General features: G+C 41.3%; 1 protein-coding gene across 1 annotated transcript in view; it reads left to right on the top strand.

Annotated features, from left to right (window-relative positions):
• The window catches only part of LOC133019633 (large ribosomal subunit protein uL22m-like), a 274,149-nt gene that overhangs the window by 204,834 nt on the left and 55,791 nt on the right, over positions 1 to 13,524 (top strand). The window lies entirely within an intron of this gene.

Raw genomic sequence — 13,524 nt, 5'->3', positions numbered from 1 at the left:
TTATACAAGCCTCAGGATGAAATATAAAGCAGCCTCCGTTCTCCTCCTTGCTTATTTCTGTCTGCGAGCCGAGAGGCAGTGTGTAAAATAAATAAAATAATAACTTTGATAAAAGCCGGGGTTTGGTCATTTATCAGAAAAATTTTTCTAAGGGGAGAAAAGGCAGAATAATTAAAAACAGCTCGTGAACTTGAAGTGAAGAGAAGTGAATTATCTGAAGTTGTGCGTCAACACTGAAGTGAAAACGACTTTTCAGACTCGACTCGCTTCAAATGAAAGTTTTTAATCAACTCACAAAGTTTTCGATACAGTTTTATTTATTCCTACAGTCATTTGTATATGTAACTTTATACAGTTGGTAGTATTATAAATTCAGTAACTTTAGAGTTATTACTAAAGGTAAGCTGGAACACATCTGAATATTATGAGGTATAATGTAATTTAGTTTAGTTCTTATAATTTCTCATCAGTTCCTTTAATCATAGTCACATATCTAGTATTACTGAGATATATAATAATAGTTTAATATATAAAAAATATTGTATATATTCAATTCTGCTTGAAATCAACTATTTTTGAATAATATAAAGTTCAGTCTATACAGGCTTAGTTGGTGTAATGTAATTGTCGTTCTGTCTTTTAAACAATTTTAAAATATATTTAAAAACCCAATATATGCAAAAAATGTCTTGATTTGAGATGTTCAATGAAAATCGATTATTGTGACCTAAAGATTAACATTTATTATATTGTTAAATAATAAAAAATATTAGAAATATAATAACCAAAATATTCAGTCATTATATTTCTATTTCCTTTTTCTCTATAGTTTGTTTCATCTGTCTTTTGGCAAGTTAATTATGCCCAAATCATTCCAGATAATATTCATATTATTAATATTAAGAGTAGTTAAACCTTTAAATGTCAAAGCCGTCATAGAGAATTGATTCAGGGACATGTGGGACAGTGTCTGTGTTGTCAGGGTTGTTGTTGTGTGAGCTCAGAATTTATTATTGTGCGTTTGCTTCATTTGTCATTTTCCTCTCGACTCTGAACTTTCCCGCTGTTCAGCCACTTCTGGAAAGAGTCGTGTGCAGTTTCTGTTTTGATATTTTAAACACAGACGAGTTTTGCTCTTTTTCAAGTTAAAACAACAATTTCATATCAGAAAAAAGGCAAAACAACAGACATCATCATTCAGAGGGACAGAAGTCGTTTTTCATTAACCCTCCCGTCCCAGGAGACACTGTCCTCCTCCCTCCTCGTGGCTCAGTCAGTTCTTCTCTTGTCAGCTGGGAGCTCAAAGCATCTTTCTCATCACAAACCTGCCGTTTGAATTAGTCGCCTTCGCTGGGATTTCTTTGGGAAATGACATTTCACCGGCAGCAGGCGACGGTTCTGAAGTCGGAGGGAGAAGCCGTGAGAGCCGGAGAAGAACGGATGGAGCATCACTCTCCTGTTTGTTGTTTGCTATTTACTCCTCCCGCTTGTTTTCACCATCCCTTCATCACATCATCGGGACGGGTGGTGCTGCAGAGAAAAGCTCTTTGAAGTTAACAATAAACCACACACACACACACACAGGGAGAGAGAGGGGCCATGTTATTATTCTATTGCAGCTTCAGTGGAGGAGAAGCTCAGAAACCAATCACAACTTCCAGAGATCGAACAACAACAAACACATTTCCACTTTTCCTTCAGCGTCCCAGCGATGGGAGAATCCAGCTGAGTCAGCGTGTTGGAGAAGTGACTGGTTGAGTCGAGAACTGGAGACGGACTCGGTTCAGATCTGAGGCTGAAACATTCACACGTTTAGTCCCTGGTGTTTATTAAGCTGCAGAAAAAACAAATTATACAACATTTGCCAAAACGCAGCCGAGAGGATTCTTCCAAAGTGGAAATAACAGGAAAACATCTTCTTCATGTATCATTTAAATATATTCACCCACAAATATGTTTGTAAAGTTGCAGCAGTTGAGCCAATATGTAGAAAAGTGTCTCCTCTTCATGCGATGCCAGAAAAGCCTTTTTTTAATTTTCGTGTGAAGTTGTTGTTTCTATTTTTGTTCCTTTACTCGGCCTGGTTCTGATTTATATCGTTTAGTTTCTTCTACCGACGTTAGAACGAATCCAGAAATCCTCCCGTGTTAGTTTCTGATAAAGAGTCACGGCCTCGTGTCGTCGTCTTGTTTCATAATCACAGCGATGAGGGAAATAATCAACCATCAAATACAAAACCCTTTAAAAACTGGTGAAGTCAAAATTATTCATCTGAAATCTACAGAATCCACTTCCTCTGGCTTCTGGTTCTTTAGATATCGAGGTCTAGATGTGAACTCTCATAAGACAGATGCTGATTCCTCACTCCACTGCTCTTAATTAGGTTCTGAATGAGAAGCAGTGAATGTGGAATCAGCCTCTCGATACCTGATAAATGTTCATATCTATTAAACTTCTCTCCAACCTGAAAAGGAGAAATCCATGAGTGCGTCAGCGTCGTTTCCTCGGACGTCAGAGCTCCTGGTTCCTCAGGTGTTTCTCCCCTTTGACCACAGCCTGTAAGAACTAACCGGAGGCTCCGGCTCACTGCTGGTTTCACCGGAGCCTCTGGGATCCTAAAGACGTCAGAGAAAGTCAAACAGCTCTGACGCCTCTGGATTAGAAATGTAAAATGTCATCAGACTTTAATGAAAAACCCAAAACGAGATCAGGACCTGATTCCTGATGCTCCCGTGAGAGAAGCCTGTTTCTGTTTCAGTCAATTTCATCTTTGTGATTTTTTAAGTGAATGAGTCAGAGATCTGTGAACTGACTTCATCTCACCAGTGAGAATCTGCTTATGAACATAGATGTGCTTCAGACTCCGATTACACAACAACTGATTCTTCAGACCCGGCTGCTCCTGCTCTCGACTCCCTGGAGCCGATCAGATGAGTTCTGTGCTCCTCCAGTTGCCAGAAGGCACTGAGGCAACGAGCCGGCAACCTTTGAAACGCTCGAGCTGTGTGTAACAATACGTCTGCCGAGGTCTGTTTGCCGGTGGTTACGAGAAGTTTTATGTTTCACTGGCTGCAGCCGCTGAGCTGATGGGAGGAGTCTGACCTGCAGGAGGAGCTCAGAGAGGTTCTGACTCGACCTCATGGTTCTGTGAGCGTTCTGCCTCGGAGATGAAGAATATCAGGTTTCCAGCGTCGGTGTAAAACCTGCAGCTTCACGTTGGACTCGTGTTAGAAAGCAGACAGTTTGGTTTCTATCCAGTCGGGTGAGGACATATCTTCAGAGGTGGTTCTGGACTTCACAGCTGGAACAAAGAGAAACTCAGGTATCTCATGTCTCGCTTGTGATGTGGATTTATAACAAATCAAGTTTCGAGATACAACGAGTATCTGTGAGGCTGCCGAGGAAACCTGTGTTTGTTCAGACGTCTGGATTCTCTCTTTGTCTCTTTGCAGAAGGTCGACTCTCTTTGCTCCTCTCCTCTCCAGCGTCTCTCAGACCTTCTCTCCGGCTGCAGAGGTCTACAGCTCATTAGCAGACAGGTTCCCTGGCTCACAGAGACGCTCGGAGCTCTGTGAACACACGGAGATAATTGCTGTTTAACTTGCTGCGACTCACCTGAGTAGCTGCCTTTGTGATTGTGACTTCAAGAAGCTGCTAATTACGTGGTTCTGGTGGAATGAGAGGAAACAGAAGACACAGGTTCGGAGATCAGGCTTCTTCATTAACTCTTGTTGTCGAGCAGCTTCATGTGAAGTATTAACACGTGTTTTTAATTCAGGCCAGTTTAAAACACACAGAGAGGTGGTGTAGAAGAAGAAATCACTTTATTATATTTTTTACTTTACTCGTTAGCTTTTCAGAGAATGATATACAGACAGTTTATATAATCTATCTATAAGAAAGAGACCATCATGGGAAGGATGGTTCTTGGCGGATGTTTTACTGAGTCATGTTCTTGTATTTGATTTATCGTGCTTTCAGAAAACATCTGGTGATGAACTGGGAGCAGAACGTTACCTCGAAGAACATCTTAGTTATTAGAAGAATAAGAAGAAGTAAATAAATATATATATCACATATTTTAGAGAAGCACTACCAGATTCTTACTGTGTTTATGAACCAGATACTTAAGTATTTCTGAAACCTCAGTACTCCAACTGATACTTGACATGTTTTTATTTTGACCTAGCATTTGTTCTTTTTTAGGGCGGAGCCTCACTGTTCTCTCTGTCATTAGAGAAACAAAAAAATAAAATAGTCGACCTCAGAATATCAGACTTGTTGCTCAAAAATATCAAAGTGCGTGAAAAGCAGATACAGATGAATCAGCCTGAGTTCACTGCTCAACAGATCAACTCACACACAACTGAGTCACGTGTTGTCGGGATGTGAATCTAATCACAACACAAAGGTTGTTTCATTGTGTTGAGTTAAAATACACACGTTTCAAAACAGACCTTAAAAATAGTGTGAGTGAGATAACGACCTTCTGCTGGATCCGTTCTCTGGAACCTGTGAGGATGAGAGTTGTGTGGGCAGAACCGTGTTCTCTTCATCCTCTTCATGTCCGTGTTGTTGTCGGTGGTTTTTCTTCTAATCCTCACTGTGGGTTTGTGTGTTTTATCTTTTGGTGAAAACTCTTTGAACCCAGTGAGATGCGCTGGTTGGAATGTGCAGCTTGTGTGTGTGGTGGGCGGCCGCAGTGTGAAATGAGGCTGTGGGTCACCTGTCAGGAAGTGTTAGGGTTTAAACCCCCGAGGTGTGTGTGTGTGTGTGTGTGTGTGTGTGTGTGTGCGTGTGTGTGTGTGTGTTTGTGTGTGTGTGTGTTTGTGGATCCCTCCTCATCCTCTTGTTACATCACTTCAGAGGTTTTATGAGTTTCCACTAGAGGATTTCACAGGAAGAATCCAGACATCACGTACACACACACACACACACACACACACACACACACACACACACACACACACACACACACACACACACACACACACACACACACACACACACACCACCAGCCTCCCTCTCGTTATGTGCTGCGGTTCTGATCCTGATATAATGATGCCACAGGACACACATTGTCTGGCCGCAGCCGGCCGACAGGCAGGTCGTGATGCAGAGTTAATGACTCCGCGGTGCGGCGGGCGCTCGCTCCGGGACGTTTTTATTTCCTAACGCCACGAGCTCGCTGCAACTCGCCGGGTTCACGTCTCCTCGTGGTCGTTTGTCTGCAAACCTCCGGCGCTCGGACTCGGTTGCTTCACCCTCGAGGCCTCAGACTGGTTTTAGTGAGGAAACACCACGAGGATTTAATGGTTACACACCAACACGTATTCATCATGAATATTGTGGTGCTTCAGCCTATGGAAACAAGTTTTTATTTTTATTTTATGTAAAGATGGACGACGTGTCTCGTGTTCTTTCCACGATCCAGAAACAGAGCAGAGAGGATCCTGGGTACAAACGCTGCCATTTGGAGTTTGTGATCATTTAGCATTTCAAACCAATTTAAACCAAACTAATCTTAGACTCGAACATTGAACATCAGAGTAATGAGAACAACCTCAAGTGACAGAAACTATTCTATGTCCCGTCTACTAACATGGATAACACAGGGTTTGAGGCCTTTGCTGCCTTCGGCCACTAGAGGGCATCTTTGGATTCAACCCATAATTAATACGTTACATTATGTTTTACTGCGAGTTCTTAAAGACAGAATCAGAAACGTCAGTAAACAAGAAAATAAATGTAAGGTTGTATTTTACAGTCTTGTTAATTGTAACCTTGTAAAAAATAACCTAGAACAGTGTTTGAATGTGAAGCAGATAAAGATAAAGGTTAAAGCCAAAATAAAGAAATGTAACCTTCAAACGATGATTTCAAACTTGTGAGAGCAAAAAGTGCAGTTTTACTTAAAAATATGAAGTTATTATAATTACATAAAGTTGTTTGCATGGCAGGTTGGTGCATGGTGATAAATGTACAATGTTAATAAAGTTTAAACAACAATAAACCAGTTATCGTTAATTGGAGATTAGAAAAGTCAAAGATCTGAGAATAAGGATCAACTTGGTCCATTGACCTGATCTGTAACTTACAATTTACTTCTCGATCAAACCCACTGGTTTCCTGCGTCTGAACTTTAATCTAATTAAACAATAACCTCAGTGTTTCCATTAAACTAAATAATAATCAACATCACCATTGGTAGCAACTCATGTTCCAGCAAAACATGCGAATACCGAGGGAACGAGCGATTATTGGAAAATGTCAAGCGACGCCGGCTCTGAAAACACGACGACTTGGCTGAAATCACATGAACTCAGCAGGAGCCTGTGATTGTGAAGCCAGAAAATTAACTTTTAATGAAGTGAAATGGAATTATTTCTGCTTGACACGGGTTCCTGAGCGTGGTGAGGATTCACGCCTGAGCCCGGGAACGTGAGAGGAAACAGAATCACACTCTGCTTCAGTGACTCACAAACTGTCGAGATTACGTTCACATCTTGGTCGGGTGAGAAGCTGTTCACCGGTTTGTCTATGAAATTAAAACAGATCAGTTCAGTCTCTGGTTTTGTTTGTACATGGAAAATTTGTCGACTCAATATCGTCAGATTTGTGTTCAGTGAACTGGTTTCATTGAGTAAAAGCCTGTTGCCATGGACACCAGCAACCTGACCATTACTTTAATCTGATATTCACTCAAGTTGCTAATAGGAGATTCTGTTCATGTTACATTTTAAATGATCATAAAACCAAACCTGAGCTTGTTTAATGCTCAATGTTGCTGAGGAGCATTTCCAGTGTTTTCTTTCAGATTCAGTAAAATCTAAAACTCTTTATTTTACATCTATATTTCCAAACACAGGCAGATACAGATGCAATTATGTAAAAATTCCAATAGCTCGTATTAATGTGATCAAGGTCTTCAGCAGCTGAGAGTCTGAACAAGCTCCATGTGTTTGTTCCATTTGAGCAGTTGTTAGTTTTGCCTTAGTTTGAAATTACAAAGTATATTCGTGTTAAATTGATCAGAAGAGGCTGTTTTTCTTATCAGGTAAATATTGTAATAAACCGTGGACAAGGTATTGAGTTGACTTCCCAGCATGTTGTTTTGAAGTCGTGGTAAAGGGTGTGTGTGTGTGTATGTGTTTTTGTGTTTGTATTCATCCTTCTGTTGTTTGCTGATTTTATTCATTTATTGAATGTGGAGACTTCCTGAAATTCAGAGAAACAAAAAATCAGCTCCAGGGAAAATAACTTTGTTTTCGAGTATTTACTGAATGTTTTCTGAAGTCGATTGTTTTCCAAATCCAAACTCACTCGAACTAGTAAGTGAAAACATTTACTGAATCCAGCAAAACACAGAGTTTAACTCAAGTTGCAGAAGTTAACTTTTCGTTTTAAACCCTGTTCCTTCCAGCAGTGAGTGGTGCAGACTGTTCCACTGCTCAGGACACAACTCGCTGAGTAAAGGAATAAAGTTCTCTGCTGAACTCACAAGTTTTCATAGCTTTATGGTTTGTGTTACTGTAGAGCGCCCCCTGGTGATCTGTTGTGGTCTTGATGGTGTATTTTTGGGTTTTCACCGTTTTAATCCAAGTTCTGAGAAACAACTTTTCTACAAACTTCTTCTCTATGGAGTGAGATGTTTGACATTTTTTGACAAGTCTTCGATCAAACCTTTTGTTCACAATGCACTGATATGATGTAGTTTTAATACGATGCCTGAAAATGAGACAATCTTCAACCAGACGAGTATTTTATCTGAATCTAACGTTAAATAACTACAAAAGAGGAACAGCCATGGATAAGAACCAGGAACAGAACGTGGTTGTCTTCATCCAAAAAATCTAAATTTCTGTCCGTCCAGACTAAAGCAGGATCTCATTAAAAGTAAAACTAGGTTATCAGCGTTTACAAGCTTCAGTTTCAGGTTGTTGAGATGTAGGCGTCGTGTTCACGCACCAGGAACAACCGATGCATTTTAAAACTAAACTCTATTCGTGTGGTTTTAACATGAGATCAGTTCTACTCATATTTCATTCTTTGATGCAGCCGTGGATCCGACAGCAGTGAGAAGTGAACGTCTGAATATGTCTTCACCCTCCGAGGCTCGGAGTCGCTCATGGCAACGCTCGGATCTTCACCAGATCCTGGCAGCAACATCACACGTCTCCAGAAACAATCTGAGGCTGTTTTACCTTTGTGTCTGTGCAGAAACATGCAGAGTTTCATTTGTCCTCATACGAAACTCCGAGGTTTCCTCAAGAACTCAATCACAAAACTCAAATATATGTATCTCCGTGTTCTGGAAGTGATTCGCAGCTGCAGAGGAACAATCCTCAAACTTCACCTGGAATATTTAATTTCTCATATAAAATCTAATATTTTTAAGATGCACACAGACAAATTTATCGTATAGATTCGATCTACACGTTATATTAGACATTGACAGTAGCTGTTGGAGGACAGATGCTGTTCTCTGGCCTCCACCTCAGTCATATGAATGTGACGGGACCTGATGAAGAGACACCTGAACCTGATGTGAGGTCTCTGAATTGTGTAGAAGAGATGGAATCCTGCAGCGTGTGAACGTCCAGAGGAACCAAAGATATCAGGAAACACCAAGAACTGAGTGACAGATCGTACAAAACATAAAATTTTTCTAAATGCTCTGCTATGAACTGGAGGTTTCCAGGTCTACTGGTTTAAAACTTGACTTTCTGGTGCGAATACCAGGTGAATACAAATCCCAGGTTGATCATCTGCAGCTTCTCAAGAACCAGATCTGTGAATCTGATAAAAACTGAGCCACAGATCGTTCAAAACATACAATTTTTGGTTGGTTAAAAACACTGAAGGACAAATAAAACGCTGAAGTGGCTTTGAGACAAAGGTCAGAATGTTGAGGACACGTGGAGCTGGATCCGACTTCTCGTCCACATGGAGACGATTCACTGATTCTGGTCTTAAAGAATCTGCAGAGGAGGAGAAGTATTAAAATCCCGGTGAGCAGAGTTTTATCATTTTGAGTCATTAGCCTTCCTGGAGCCACAACATCAGACTGGTGATTGTCCTGTTATTGAAAAGCAACTCTTCGCTGAGTCATTATGAGCTTTCCAGTGCAGGTTTATTACGAAGTTGCTTTCATATTAGTGCTGATGGAGCTCGCTAATACTCCTGAAGTTATATAAAAGTACTTTGATATTAAAGTACCGGTGTTTATAGTGATGTACTGTGTGAGGTTTCACTTTGTGTTGTGTCTTGATGTTCAGTTAAAGGTCGTCTCAGGATGAATAATCATAAGTGATGCCCGAAGCCAAGGTTATTTTATTATCCAGAGTACTAACGAGAATTATGACTCATTTAAAACGCTCTGTCAATGTATCTGACTTTTCCATGAACCATCTTCCTGAACCGTGTCTTTAGAACGCAATCATTTTATCAGAAAACCTTTGTGTTCTGAACTCTTAGTGCGTCTGTTGTGGTACAGAACCTTTTCTGAAGTGAATGTACAGAGAGTTTCATTTTCCTGCGGGGTTTTTCAATAGCTTTGGTGCATTAGTTAAAGTAGACATTTAGTGTTTTTCTCTTTTTGTCTTCTTGGTTGTGGACGAAGAAAGAACTCATTGAATTTAGATTTCTGTGACGTAGCGAGATGTGTCCTTCGCTTTGAAGGAAGTGGGAGTTCGTGACCTTCGAGAGGATTTATAAAAGTTCTGTTCAGAGTTAAAAAGCTCAAAGTTGTAAATGAAAACACGGAAGCTCCTGAAACAACTCGTCACAGACACGTTCCGGAAACTGTGATGTTTGAAATCCGGAGTTTCTGACAAGTCTGAGGTGGATTTAAACAACCCACCAGGAGACCAGTAGGTGGCGCTGTGACTGTAACTGAATATTTGTTATGTAGATTTCTTCAGGCGTTAATCATACATGTCATATTTATTTATGCAGCTCGATGTTTTCAGGGTTGAGATTCTCTCGCTCATGTTCCTTCATCATTCGCTGTGACCATGTAATTATGGTGGAAAACGGTGCAATTATCTGTCATCAGTGAAATAATTTACAATGTGAACCATGACTCAGGAAACTGTGTTGTCATGGCTTTGACCTCTGACCTCTTGAATGATTCAGACCTGTTGTTTTTTTAAAGCATCTCAGGCTCGATTCCCTCAATACTCGTTTTCTCTGATAATAATTAGAAGCTCCGTTCTAATGATTTGTTAAAACTCAAGATATTTACGCCTCAGGATTCTGAAACAAACTCTCTAGTGTGTTTGGATAATTTCTCTTTTGGCTCAGATATATATTTAAACGGATTCTGAATCCTCACCGGAGACGCTGATGTTGTCTTTTGCAGTTAGTTAATTAAACTTGGTTTATTCAGGAATTCCCATTGAGATCAGACTGTTCATCTATCTGCTGAAGAGTAGTAGCGGTTTCCGTGGTAACAGGTTGGTTATGAATTTGAACAAATTGACGTTAACAGTCGGGAGATCGTAAAAAAAACCTCCTGCGTGGGAAGTTGAAGGATTCCATTAAATCTGCTTTTAATTAGAATTCTCATCAATTTCAACATAACTTTTTAAAAATGTATTTTTAACTGTTTGTGCAGTTTTTGTTTGAACGAGCAGAGAAACTTTCTGATGGACGTAAGGCTCAGTTTGTTCAGAACCAGTGGATTCTGCTCTGTCTGTGTTTACTCAGCTGGTTCTGACTCAATCTGTGTCCTGTGTGTGTGTGTGTGTGTGTGTGTGTGTGTGTCCTGTGTGTGTGTGTGTCCTGTGTGTGCTTTTAATAATCATTACTTTTAATGTGATTTTATAAAACAACATCGTTTGATTGTAATTGTCTTTTTAAAGCTTGATGCTGACTGAAAACAAACCACTTGACAAAACATTAAAACAGAATCAAAATGCACTTGTTGATAAAAGCTCCACAGATTCAATATGAAAAGCATGTTTAATATTCACATTCATGTCTCTGCAGAGTTCTCATCTGAGACTGAAACGTATCTGTTCTGTCACAAACATATTTTAAAAGATTCATCATCAACATGTTACCTTAATCTAATGACACACTATTTTAGCTTCAATTGATTATGTAAATCTGATTACATAATCCCAGATAGACAACCCAACATGTTCTAAACAATAACTAGTTTAATTTGTCTTAGTTGTGTTGAAATGGTTTTCACCAGGAAGGATCACACCCCATGTGATTTAATGGTTTGAATGGAAATTGATATATTCAATGTTGAGGAGAAATGAATGGAGGTAGAGTGAAGAGGTCGAGAAGAGAGAGCATCTGATTGGCTGAGGGAGATTCACTGTGGGGGTTCGGTCTCAGACATCATTCCACAGGAGCTCATTACAGGATCTGTAGAAGGAGAGAAGAGAGGATGAAGGAGGGATGGAACAGAGGATGAAGGAGGGAGGAGGGAGGGAAGAGAGGATGAAGGAGGGAGGGAAGAGAGGATGAAGGAGGGAGGAGGGAGAGAAGAGAGGATGAAGGAATGAAGGATGGAGGAGAGAGGGAAGAGAGGATGAAGGGATGAAGGAGTGAGGGAAGAGAGGATGAAGGAGGGAGGGAAGAGAGGATGAAGGATGAAGGAGGGAGGGAAGAGAGGATGAAGTGATGAAGGAGGGAGGGAAGAGAGGATGAAGGATGAAGGAGGGAGGGAAGAGAGGATGAAGGAGGGAGGGAAGAGAGGATGAAGGAGGGAGGAAAGAGAGGATGAAGGAGGGAAGAGAGGATGAAGGATGAAGGAGGGAGGGAAGAGAGGATGAAGGAGGGAGGGAAGAGAGGATGAAGGATGAAGGAGGGAGGGAAGAGAGGATGAAGTGATGAAGGAGGGAGGGAAGAGAGGATGAAGGATGAAGGAGGGAGGGAAGAGAGGATGAAGTGATGAAGGAGGGAGGGAAGAGAGGATGAAGGAGGGAGGGAAGAGAGGATGAAGGATGAAGGAGGGAAGGAAGAGAGGATGAAGGAGGGAGGGAAGAGAGGATGAAGGAAGGAAGAGAGGATGAAGGGATGAAGGACGGAGGGAAGAGAGGATGAAGGGATGAAGGAGGGATGGACGAGAGGATGAAGGAGGGAGGGAAGAGAGGATGAAGAAGGAAGTAAGAGAGGATGAAGTGATGAAGGAGAGAGGGAAGACAGGATGAAGGATGAAGGACGGAGGGAAGAGAGGATGAAGGATGAAGGAGGGAAGAGAGGACCAAGGGATGAAGGAGGGAGGGAAGAAAGGATGAAGGATGGAGGATGAAGGAGGGAGGGAAGAGAGGATGAAGAGATGAAGGATGGAGGGAAGAGAGGATGAAGGATGAAGGAGGGAAGAGAGGATGAAGGATGAAGGACGGAGGGAAGAGAGGATGAAGGATGGAGGATGAAGGAGGGAGGGAAGAGAGGATGAAGAGATGAAGGATGGAGGGAAGAGAGGATGAAGGATGAAGGAGGGAAGAGAGGATGAAGGATGAAGGACGGAGGGAAGAGAGGATGAAGGATGGAGGATGAAGGAGGGAGGGAAGAGAGGATGAAGGGATGAAGGACGGAGGGAAGAGAGGATGAAGGGATGAACTTCATTCATTTGAAACTTCACCTCCCTCTTCCTGTGAATCACCCTCTTGTAATGACTCATGTTTTAATCCCTGTTTTGCTTTCCCACAGTTTCTGCAGCTTCCAACATTTCACAGGTTTTACTTCCTCACTCCTTGTCGCCTCAGGCTTGAATTTAATATGTAAAAAATCATGAAATTTAATATAAAGAGACAGACGACACAAACCTGGGAGGAGTCTTTCGGATGAAGAGGTTTGAACAGCAAGTTGTTGTGTTTTGAGGTCAATTCCAACGAGTCCTTGTGAATTGTTTTGCTTCATATTTGAATCATGGGGAATAAATAAGCAATGACAAATAATGTCTCAACCAATCTCTTTCCCTCCAGAAGCGAGAGTTTCTCCTCTGGTCTGCAAACGGGCAACAATGAATAATTGAATCCCCGTAGGTCTGCATCACGGAGACGGGAATATACTTAGTGTCAGATGGATATTAATGTTAATAATGTTAAGTGTATTTGAATCCAATACGCCGGCTGACAATGCAATCCCCTGGAATGTATTGCACAAACATGCACCTCACAAATATGAGGTTGTTTTTTATTCCCTCTGAAATCAGCGGCGTGCTCCACGTGTAATCTTCAGCATATTGGTTTGTGACAAATGGTTCTCGGCGAGTCAGGAGAGGAATGGAAAGCATCTGTAAACAGCCACGAGCATTTATCACAGGGATATTAATCTGGATCCATGTGTAACGTCTGCGTGAACCCGGAGAATTTATTCAAACATTAACTCCTGTGAATCTGAACGCTGAGGGGCGGAGCTTGTTGGCTCCGGGTCAGCTGATCCAACATGTTCTAAACAATGACTAGTTTAATTTGTCTTAGTTGTGTTCAAATGGAGAGGAAGAAGAGATGAAGGAGGGAGGGAAGAGAGGATGAATGGATGAAGGAGGGAGGGAAGAGA

This window comes from Limanda limanda, chromosome 14, assembly GCF_963576545.1.
Source record: "Limanda limanda chromosome 14, fLimLim1.1, whole genome shotgun sequence".
Lineage (NCBI taxonomy): Eukaryota > Metazoa > Chordata > Actinopteri > Pleuronectiformes > Pleuronectidae > Limanda > Limanda limanda.
The sequence above is the reverse complement of the archived record's forward strand: the minus strand, read 5'-3'. Positions and strand labels throughout refer to the sequence as shown.